Source organism: Melospiza melodia, unplaced genomic scaffold (genome assembly GCF_035770615.1).
Source record: "Melospiza melodia melodia isolate bMelMel2 unplaced genomic scaffold, bMelMel2.pri scaffold_32, whole genome shotgun sequence".
In the NCBI taxonomy this organism is placed as follows: Eukaryota; Metazoa; Chordata; class Aves; order Passeriformes; family Passerellidae; genus Melospiza; species Melospiza melodia.
The window spans coordinates 8,219,799-8,230,531 of NW_026948638.1; positions in this window are offsets into that span (position 1 = coordinate 8,219,799).

Consider the following 10,733-nt stretch of genomic DNA (forward strand, 5'->3'; position numbering starts at 1 on the left):
AACCTTGAAAATGTTAAAAGTGAGAGTCATTTCTCACATGTGCAATACTGTGGGCCATTATCTTGGTCTGGTTTCCTTTGCTTGGGTCCCATCTGAGTGCTCAGCTGGGGTACAGGCTGTAGGTGCTTGAGGCACCCTTGGAGTTCCTCTTGGATCCCCTCAACAACACGGTTTTACCCATGAGGGGAATTTGTGCTGCTTTGTGACAGAGAAGAACTTCCCAGGCTCTTTTGTGTTTGCTGTAGGGAAGGTTGATTATTGCTTTGCATAAATTCACAGACCAACATGCTTTGGGATGCTTTTCTTTGTCATACTTTGCTTTGTGATGTCACGGCATGGTTGCCACATCGTTGTGGTGACATCAGAAGGTTGCCTTGTGCACAGAAGGCCTGAGTGTCAGAGCAGCCTTGCTCACATCAGGAGAACCCTCCTGGCTGGAGCATTGGTCAGTGGGTAGTTGCACTCTGAGAGGCCATTTGTTTTTCTAGTGTTGGAGAAGACTGGCACAGCTCTGGGAATATGATCCACCATCTGGCCACAGCAGCTTTTGCTGCTTATGGTGTTTGTTTTTCCGCGTATTATGTTACACACTTTGCACGTAAGTAGAGTTTTCCATTCTACTTAGGTTAGGGTGTATCCTAACTTGGCTTTTGTATGTCTTCCTGCTGGTGGCTGAGTTACTGATTTTGAAAGGGAAAGAGCATTAGGATGCCACTGGTGTGGTAAAGCTCCTGTCAAGACGTTCAGCTAAAAAGGGGGTGTCTGTAGCCACAGGGGCAGCATTTGCAGGGGAACCTGCAGGGCTTCCGTTCCCTCCACGGGAGAGTCTGTGGCAGCACAGTCTGCCATTTCCCTGTTTGCTGGGACAAGCAAGACACCTTTGAGATTGTAGACTGGCAGAGCTTCTTGGAAGGCCTTCTAAAAACTCTGCAGTTGTTCCCAGATATCAGAGAAAGCTTATTTCTTTTTAAATTTTATCATGAAAGGATTTGACTGTCTAACTTGACCTTTTTCAAAGTACTGAAATAGTGATTCCCTTTGCAAGGAAATGCAAACTCCAAAGCAGTGAGTGTCTGCCACAGCTCAGGGGGATTTTAGGGAAGCTTTTCTGAGCAACTGTTTCAAGCAAGTTAATGAGAACTGGTGCATGCAACTGATTAAAAAAAAAAAAAAAAGAACCTCAAGGAGAGGATTTCAGAAGCTGTTTTATGTCTTTGGTAGAACAGGAGCACTGAGTGTTAAAGAACAATTTGCATTTTCTTGGTCATATTTGTATTCATTTACTGGCAAAACAGGCCAAATTGTACGCACAAGCAAGAATATTGTCCTGATCCCTTGCTGGCTGTGTGAATGAAATGTGTCTGCTGGAAGGATGTTGTGAAACGGGAAATCATCTCTGTTTGGGTTGACTTGTTCTGTGGGATTCAGCAGCCCAGGCAGTTTTCTGACAGCATCTGGTTCATTTTCCCTTCCCACTACAGGTCACCTGAAGTGTGTATTCAGCAGTGCTGAAGATCCTGAGGTGAGTGAGAAAGGAACATTTCAAGTTCCTGGTGTTTAAGAATTGTAGAACATGATGTGAGCTGGGCCAGTAGCAGTAGAGTGTAGAGGGCCAGCTAGGAAGGCCAAAAGAAAATCCATTTTCATGCCTGAAGAAAAATAACAAAGTGTGAAATGGATATTTTAAATTTCTATATCAGAGCTTTGAAGAACTACAAACCTAGTTTTGAAGAGAGAACCTTGCTTGCTGACGGCAGATAGGGTGGAATATTTACATAAGAGCAATTTCCTGTACAGTTGAATTAGACCATTTTAATTTAGTCAGAGTCCCTTAGAATTCTGTTCCTATCAAACTTTATGATATCTACTTAGAAGATATCGTTGTAGAACAGGAAGGCCATCTTGCAATGGTGCCTGCAGTATCTGAAGTGCAATGGGCACCTTTGTGGCTGGGGAGCTGCGTGGGCCCAAAGGACGCAGGGCTGGCGGCCGTGAGCAGCTGAAGATGAGGCAGCGTGGGGCCAGGGGGCCCAGAAGGCCAAGGGCACGGTGGCTGTGCCAGCAGCAGTGGGGCAGCAGGAGCAGGGCAGGGAGCGTGGCCCTGTGCTGGGCAGCGCTGCGGCCACAGCTGGAGTGCTGTGTGCAGCTGTGGGCCCTGGGAAGCAGAAAGTCATGGAGGGGCTGCAGCGTGGGCACAGAGGGACAGGGGAGCTGGGCAAGGGGTGCAGCACAAGGCCAGTGAGGAGGGGCTGAGGGAGCTTTAGCCTGGACAATGGGGGCTCATGAGGGCCCTTCAGGCAGACTTCCATAGATCCCTGCCTTGGATCCATAGAGCCAATGCTCAGCACGAGGGCTGTTTCCCTGCCAAACATCCCTTCACTGCATCCAAGTGCTTTAGACACTGGAGTAGGTAACACTTTCATATTTTGTTTGTTTATTTGTTTGTTTGTTTGCTAGAAGGAGAAGCTTTGTGTAATTTCTCCTTCTCCAGGGAGCTTTTTCTCAGTCTTTTCTGCCCTTTTCCAGCACTGACAGAAACACATCACTTTCAGGTTAACAGCTCCCGTCTCTTTTGGCAGTCTAGGGAATCAGTGTGTGTTGTGTTTGGGAACTGAGCAGGAAATCAATGCCCTTGCATTCCAGCTGGTGCTCAGAGATTAGAGGAGCTGGGAGGGGCTGGGCTGCATTTCTGATTCCAGCCACTTTAGCACCATCAGTGTGGTCGAGTCCAAGAGAAGAACTTGCCCGAGCACAGATGCACAAAGAGTGCAGTTCCCAGTGCAATGCTCTGTGTCTGGTTGCATTCTGTAAGGACTCACATGCTCCAGATTCCCCAAGAGTGTGGGTTACTGAAGCAACAGGAGAGCAAGTTCAGGATGGCTGCTGATTGGGGCACTGCTACCGAGTGCTGATGTGTGTAGCGACAGAAAGGACAGTATTGATTCAGGGTGACCCCCACATGGCGAATAATGTGCTTTGACTCTATGATTTAGAAGGTTAAACAAATGCTTTCTTAAGCTATGTTATATTACACTAGTACTATATTAAAACTATACTATAGAGATACTATACTAAAAAGCTACTAAAGAAAAACTCGTGACTGTCTCCAGACAGTCACAACACAGATTTTATCTAATTAGCTAATCAAGCTAAACAACTATCACTAAAATCCACTTAACAAATCACTTTCAGTAAACAATCACTATAACACATTCTACATGTACTAAACAACAAAAACAGCCAGTAGAGATAATTGTTTTCTCTTCTTCTCTAAGTTTCTCACTTCCTTCCTTTAAAAAAAAACCTAGGAGAGAGAGAGGAACTATATCTCTCTGTATTCAAAGAATATAAATGCCCCAGCACAGTAAAGAGAGATTAAAAAAGTGAGATCTATTTATCTATCTGTCTATTGAAACTTCCTGGCTCAGCTCCAAACCAGTGGAAGATGCAAAGCTCACCTAAAGGCATCCCTTCAGGAGAGGAGTAGAGACAAGTTCCATTGAGTGATCCTGAGCAGGCAGAGATGTTTCCCCCTCCAGAGATGGTTGTTTTTTCCCCTCATGTTTTCCTCCTCCAGCCTCTTGTGCCCTGAAGCCTTCTTTTTATTCTTTAAATTTTTGCATGTCCTGAGGGAGTAGAACTATCCCATGCTGTATCTGGGGTCTGGTGACTTTGCTCATACATGACACATGGTTTGCATTACATGACACATGGTTTCCTACGCTGGCATCCCCAGGGCTGTGTAAGTGCATTCGTTAATGGGGCCTTATGAGAAACTCTGTTAGTGCTGGTCAGAATTCTCCGTTGACAAAAGAGGGAGAAGAAACACCTTGGTCCTCCTCCATATACTGAGGTGGCCATAGGGGTTCTCTGACTTCCATCAGAGATCTTTGCATGCATCCTTATCTCCTGAATGACCCGGTTTTCTAACGAGAGTGTGGATGTCAGGAGGGAGGAATGCTGGTGCAGGCCTGAAGAGAAGGTGAACTCCAGAAGTGTCTCTCACAAGGAGTGAGCTCACCCAGGAAGCCCCTGCAGAGCCAGGATGGAGCTGTGGGACAGGGCGGGGTGTCAGTCACTACTGAAAGACAAACAGGACACGGCAGAAGCAGAGGGAGGCCCTCACCAGACCCTTGAGAAATGCCACCCCTTCCCTGTCAGCTGCCTGAGAGGCTGCTGGAGCTTCAGTCCCAGATGGCTCCTGATTGTAGGGCCAGGGTCACTGTGGAATCTGTGCCTCCCCTCGGGCAGAGAACGACCCAGGAGAGCAGCAGCACAGTGCTTTGGGAACGTGTGAGCCCAGCAGCCTTTGAGTCTTGGCCCACAAAGGGCGTATGGGAAGTTGAAACCCATCTTCTCTTGCTTTCTGTGCAGGTGCTTCTAGAGAAAGAGCAGGAGCACACTGCCTCATCTGAGCTGCCATGCCAGACTCAGGGAGAGCTGTTCCCTGCCCGAGGGCAGGAAGAGCAGCTCAGGCAGCAGGTGGAAGAGCCATAGGAGAATGGCCAGGTAAGCCTGACTGGCCAGGGGACAGAGGGAAGGGCAGGAAGAGGGGCATAAACCAGAGCTCTTGGGACTGAGGAGGCCAGGAGTCCCACAGGCACTGGAAGCACAGAGCCTTGGAATCTGCAGAGATCAGCACCAGGACAGGAAGGTTACAGTGGAAGCAGAGCTGAGTGGAAAAGCAGAAAGAAGGGGCTGAATAAATGTGATTTTGAGGCTAAAAGAGGGAAAAGCTGAGCTTGATGGCAGCTCTCAGTCACTTGCTCTGCTTTTGTGTGCACAGAAAATCAAGGCAGAGCCACAAGCAGAGCTGCCTGAAGCTCAGAGTGCCATCATGGCAGTGAAGAGGAGGAATGAAGACATTCAAGAGGAGAAGAATCTCCCTATGCAGAGGGGCAATCCACAAAAACAGGTGAATGAAGGAATGGCAGCCACTCCACTCATGAGAGAGAGTCCTTTCCGTTGTTGTTTACAGAAAATTGACGAACAGATGGAGGCACAGCTGCAAGAAACTGAGACTAGGATAAAGGCAAGGAAGAAGAGGCTAGATGAAAAAATTAAAAACATCAAAGACAAAATGAATCACCTCCTTCAGGAGCAAAAGGCTCTAGAAGAGCGAGTGAAATAGCACTAGGCACTGCAGTCACCCAAGGGTTGGTTTCTGCCCTCCTTGCCTTTCCAGTGCAGAGCAGCAGGGGTGGGTGATGCCTCTGAGTGCCATCCTGATGAGGCCTCTGTCAGAGCTGCTCTCAGGGACACTTCCTGCTCTGCTGGATCTCAGCTGATGCTCTAGACAGTGGCATTACTCCTCTGGCCATTTAGCCAGCAGTCACCCGAATGAACTCCTGCTGGCTTCTTCCAGGTGACCTTGTTTCTTGAGGTGTTTTTGCAGGTGAACATGGTCACTCACATAGATTTGGAATACGAGCTACAAGCTGTCTGTATCCCTTGCTAATCTGCTCCTGTCCTTTACTTTCTTCCCAGTCAATGACTCCTGGCTGACGGGGACAAGCTGTAGTCGCTGACTGCTTTGTTCTGTTTGACTTGAGGTGGAAGTGTCGCCATCCTACCTGGCAGCCTGCAGAGAGTTCCAGCAAATGACGGGCAACCAAGAGCCCCGAGGCTGGCATGAGGCCCAGGAACTGACCCACCCAGAGATGCTGCAGGATAAGCACCTCCCGAGGAAGGTGCAGAAAAAGAGAAGTTCATGGCAGGAGGTAGAATATTAGAATGAGGAGCTGCAAATGTATCTGCAGACCTATGAGGGGGAAAGGAGTCTTTGGGAGAAGTGCAGCAGTCGTTGCTGCAGTCATCGTTCAGAACACGAAACCGGCTATGAACTCGAGTCAAACCAGCCTTTGGTTTTGACCATTTGGTTTCACAAGTGGACATCCAAAGCAATCCAGTTGAAGAGCTCTGCATGTGGCTGACAGCAGCTTCCTAAGGGCTTGCATTTCAAATGGCAATCTCTCTTGCATTTCAGGGCAATCTCTGCCACACCTTCCTGACATCAACTCATTTCTTGTCTCAGATCTACACCGACTTTGACACTGAAGCTGCTGCAGAAGCAGCAGTGCCATCCCAAGGAGCCTTTGCTCTCCAGCTGGAGAAGTGGAGCCTGAGCCCTTGGTTCACCTCCCGTGCTGACCCAGCTGCTGCTCAGCAACAGGAGATGGCGGGTGACTCCCTGGAGCAGCAGAGTACGTCTGATATCTTTCTTATCTGAGGGACAGTGAGTTGTGTGCACGTGTCAGCATAGCTGTACCAAAGGGTTCTGCTCAGTTTAGTGTCACAGAAGTGCTGGCAGTGCTCCGAGGCAGCAAGAGAGAGCTCTGGGTGTTCCTGCTGCCTCTGAGGGCAGCTTAGACTGGCTGGAGTTTGCCTGGGCTTCCCTTCTCTCTCCCGAAGGCAGAATCAGGGATTGTTCCTGGATCAGCAGAAGGCTGTGACTGCTTGAGTCCCAGCCACTGGCAGAAGCCCTGCTGAGATCAGTCTCTAGGAAAACACATCAAGCCTTTTGTGATTCTGCAGCACAACCCAATGAATCTGCTTCTTGCCCTGAACAGCTGCCAGTGCTGTGCTCTCAGATAAGATCTGGTAGGGTGGAGAACACAGCCCAGTGGATTCTGTGTCTACCATCACCTGTTGGGACAAAAAGGGCACTGATCTGCGCCTCGGCGTGGCTGATCTCAAAGCCCATCCTGTTGTGTCCTGAATGGGGGCAACAGCTTGTCCAGGGCTCAGGCTCACTCTGGCTTCTTCCCATCAGTGCCTGTCAGTGTTCATGCTTGGGCTTTGCCAGCCTTGTCGTGGTCGCTGCCCTGCCCCTGAGGGCTGGTGGGACTGCAGAGGCTGGAGCCTTCCTTAGCTGGGAGGGTCCCGCTGCTGCCCGGCTGCTGCAGTGCGGAGCTGCCTGAGGCAGCAGCCCCTTCTCTGGGCCGGCTTCTGCCTCGCACAGCCTGGGCTCACAAGAGGGTCAGCATCTCCTCTGGGCAGCTCTCTGTGTCACAGGGACGCCTAAGGAGCACTGCTGTCCTCTGTGCCCGTGCCCGCCGTGCCGGGTTGGGAAGATGGGGATGTGTGCGGTGCCGAGAGGGCGAGTGCAATGGGAGCGACTGATCCGCGCTGTCAGGGTGAAGAGAAGCGGCGCGGTTCTTCATGCGGGGCACGGGCAAGGGCGTCTTTGGGCTCAGCCTGCTCATAAAGGGTGAGGGTCCTGATGCTGAAAGCCCTGTGGGGATTGGTTCTAGCATGAGCTGCTCTGGCTTACAAACACAGAGGCATTCTTCTGGCAAACTGCTGCAAGGTGGAAAAGATGGGAACACTTGGCAATATTCCTCCTGTTCTGGACTTGGCATCTGTTCAGAGGAATTGATTCTAAATGTCCAGGTGCATTTAATCTTAGCAAGTAGGAAACCTTTTCTAAATCTCACAGTGTTTATTCCCAAGAAAACAAAGGCACTCTTAGTTCCAGCTCTCCTTAATGTTTCTAAATGACAAACTTACTTGCCTAGGTAGGTATTCTCTTCTGGTCTCAGTCTCCTCTGAATGTATCTCCCTGTGCTTCCCTGTGTGCCTGCTGTCAAGAGGTCTCTCACTTAAAAGGATGCTGGAAATCAGTCTCTGTGACAGCCACTTGTGCTGTGGGCCTGCTGTTCTTTTCTTGGTGTTCCAGTTGCTGTTCCTGTTGTTGTTAGCCAGCTGTCCACCAAGTGAGGGCTCAGAGCTCCAGACAGTGGGGCTGCCTTTTGTATCTCCTGGAAGGTGGGATCTCTGCTTTAAAGTGAACATCTTGCATTTTGTTTCCCTCAGGGAGAATGGTGAAGATGGAAGGTCCTATTCTAAAATACACTGAACTGGAAAATATTGGCAGTGGGTGAGTCCAAGCAATGTTAATTGTACAAAACTATGCATCAGGTGTTTTGCTGGTGGAATAGGTATCAAGTGTGAAGTCAGACAAACTGCAAATCTGTTCAGGCACTGGGCTTAGATTGTCAGTGCTGATCAGAATTTCTAGGTGTGCTCAGAAGGCATTGTCAAAGACATCTTCATGCTTCCAGTGTCCTGCAGGCATTTACAGCAGAGATCTCCTGTGTGGGCTGGCTTTCACTGCAAGATCTAAATGGCTTCTCCTCTCTCTGCTTCTGTTTTGTTTCTAGGAGTTTTGGAGACGTTTATAGAGCGCTCGACACTGCCACAGGAGGAGAGGTAAATTTCAACAGCCCCTGCAGACTCTGCTGCACTCGAGGGCTTTCCCCTCTGGTGTGAGCTGTGGCTGGAGCTTTGGGCAGAGCTGTGCTGAAAAGGCACAAGAAGCACAGACTGGTGCCAGCCCACAAAACACATTTGGCACTTTGTCCTCCTCAGCTGCCGGAAGGAAGGCACGGAGGGCAGCGGTTCCTTTCAGAGAAGGACGCGCCCACTCGCTCTCCATTGCTAAAACAAAGGTGGTGCCTTCGAGCACCTCACTGCTCTTTGGGGCTACAGCTTCAGAGTCCTGAATTCTCATTTCTGGCTGCCAGCAAATCCATCTGAAAGTTACTGGTAGTTCCTTAGCCACCTGCAGTTCTGCACTTGGGAACTGCACATAGGGAGAGATCTGCAAGGCGTCCCTGAAAGCCCTAAGCCCTGCCCATAGCCCAGGATGTATCCACAGAGTATTAAGGCATGGATTACTTCTTCTGAATCCCAAACCAAGCAGCAGAGAGTGTGGTCAGAGGTTTGTGGGTGATAACTGAGACACTGCTGTTACCAAGTGGTCAAGGCAAAATGTCAGTGGCCCCACGTGTCCTGTAACTGGCTCCCAAGGGAGCAGAGAAATGGGCTGTTGGGATGTCAGTTCCTGATTACTGCAGCCCAATCACAAGGCAGTTTGGCACAGCTCAGCTGTGTCATTGCAAAATCACTCGCTCCACGTGCCTTGTGGTCTCGTGCCGCCAACCTCTCAAATTACTGATTTTCAATGTCATTTTAGGTGGCCATCAAGAAAATACAGCTTCAAGGACTGAGGAAGGAGGAACTAAAAGTCAACGAACTCATGGTCATGAAGGTGAATAGAAATCCCAACCTGGTTAACTGTTTAGACAGGTGAGTTGTGCTTTTGTCCCATGAATGTTTGTTTACATATTGCAAACATGCAAGGTAAAATCCCACTTTGGTCACTGGCAGAAAATAGAGCTGTAATTATTGGCTAATTATTATTGCTCTTTTCATCTCCAGTGGATGGGAAGAGATTGCATTTTGTCTGCATGAGTCTTCTCTGGGACATGGTATCTGAAAATTGTTCCAAAACCCAGATGATTTGTGTCTTACTAAATCAATGATCTCTATATTCACAGCCACCACTTTGTTTTAGAGCTTGATTTTTTTCAAGTGTCTTCTTCTGTCCAGGTAAACTAACAAGGATTTCCCTTGGATTGTTGCCACTGGTTTTCATTGCTATGCATGCCAGGAAGGCTAGGTGCTTTTTTCCAGAAACACCATGCGTGACAGGTTTTTTATCTGGGCTGTTTCTAAACTGCACATTTTGCTTACTGTCCATCTAAGACATCTCCTTTTTTGCAGCTGTGCCTCTCTCCTTGAGACTGCACAGATGGCAAACAGTGCACAGCCAAGAAGGAATGTCTCTTCCTTTTTTTTGTCTTTGTCTCAAAGGGACCTGAAAAGAAGAATCAACCCTTCTTTTCCAAACAGCAACTTAGCCATGTACATTCATCTCCACGCCCTTGTTTCCTTCTTTCAGCTACCTTATGGGTGAGGAACTGTCCCTGGTTATGGAGTACATGGATGGAGGCACTCTGAGCAATGTCATCAGCCAGACCTACCTGTCAGAAGATGAGATGGCAGCCATCAGTCGGGAGGTCAGCAATCCCAGCTGTGTTTCCAAGGGCTTGGGCAGGATTGTCTGGGAAACAGGGGCTCAGAGCTGGAGTGATTTCCTGTGCCAAGCTTTGTTTCTGTGTTGCTGCTATTCTATGGGCAAGTAAAAGCATCTCAAGTGAAAGGCCTGCCAGTGCCCCTGCACTCCCTGTACTCAGTGCCAGTACTCTTATCTCCTGCTGTTGTATTCTCACTCTGTCTCTTGTATTTGTATTTGTATTTGTATTTGTATTTGTATTTGTATTTGTATTTGTATTTGTATTTGCTGTTCTCCACCTTGCCTCTCTAAACATTTGCCTGGAGTCTGTCTTCACTGCATTCCTTGCCAGTAAAAGCAAAGGAGCTGGTGGCAGGATATGAAATGACCAGCAAAGAAAAAAGACTCATTTCTCACAGTCCTCAGCTGAAAAGGATAGTAGTGCAGCCAAAATGCTCTTTGCTTCCGGGAAGTGACTGGTGTGATACTTCCAAGCCTGTGCTGAGGCCAGCAAGAAAATCTTTTCCATGCAGCCTCCCACCTAAAAGTGATCCACTAAACACCAAAGGGAGGCACTTTTCCTTTCCAAACCCCTCCTTTGTCCTCTGCATGGCAAAAGCATGTCCACTGCAGCAGGAGTCACCCTGGCTGGTTTGCAGGGGACAGCCTACACCAGCAGGTGCTGTTGCTCTTTCAAAAGCTGACATGCCTTTCCTCAGAAAGGTCCTGCTCTGCAGGTATTGGAGCAGCAAGCTCTTCCTCTCAGTGGCCATTACTGTTCTGCCATTACTCCCCATTCCCCTGGAGAGGGAATCTTTTAGATTCTTTGTTTCCTTTCTTGTGTGATGAAATCACATCACTTATTTTTGCCCTC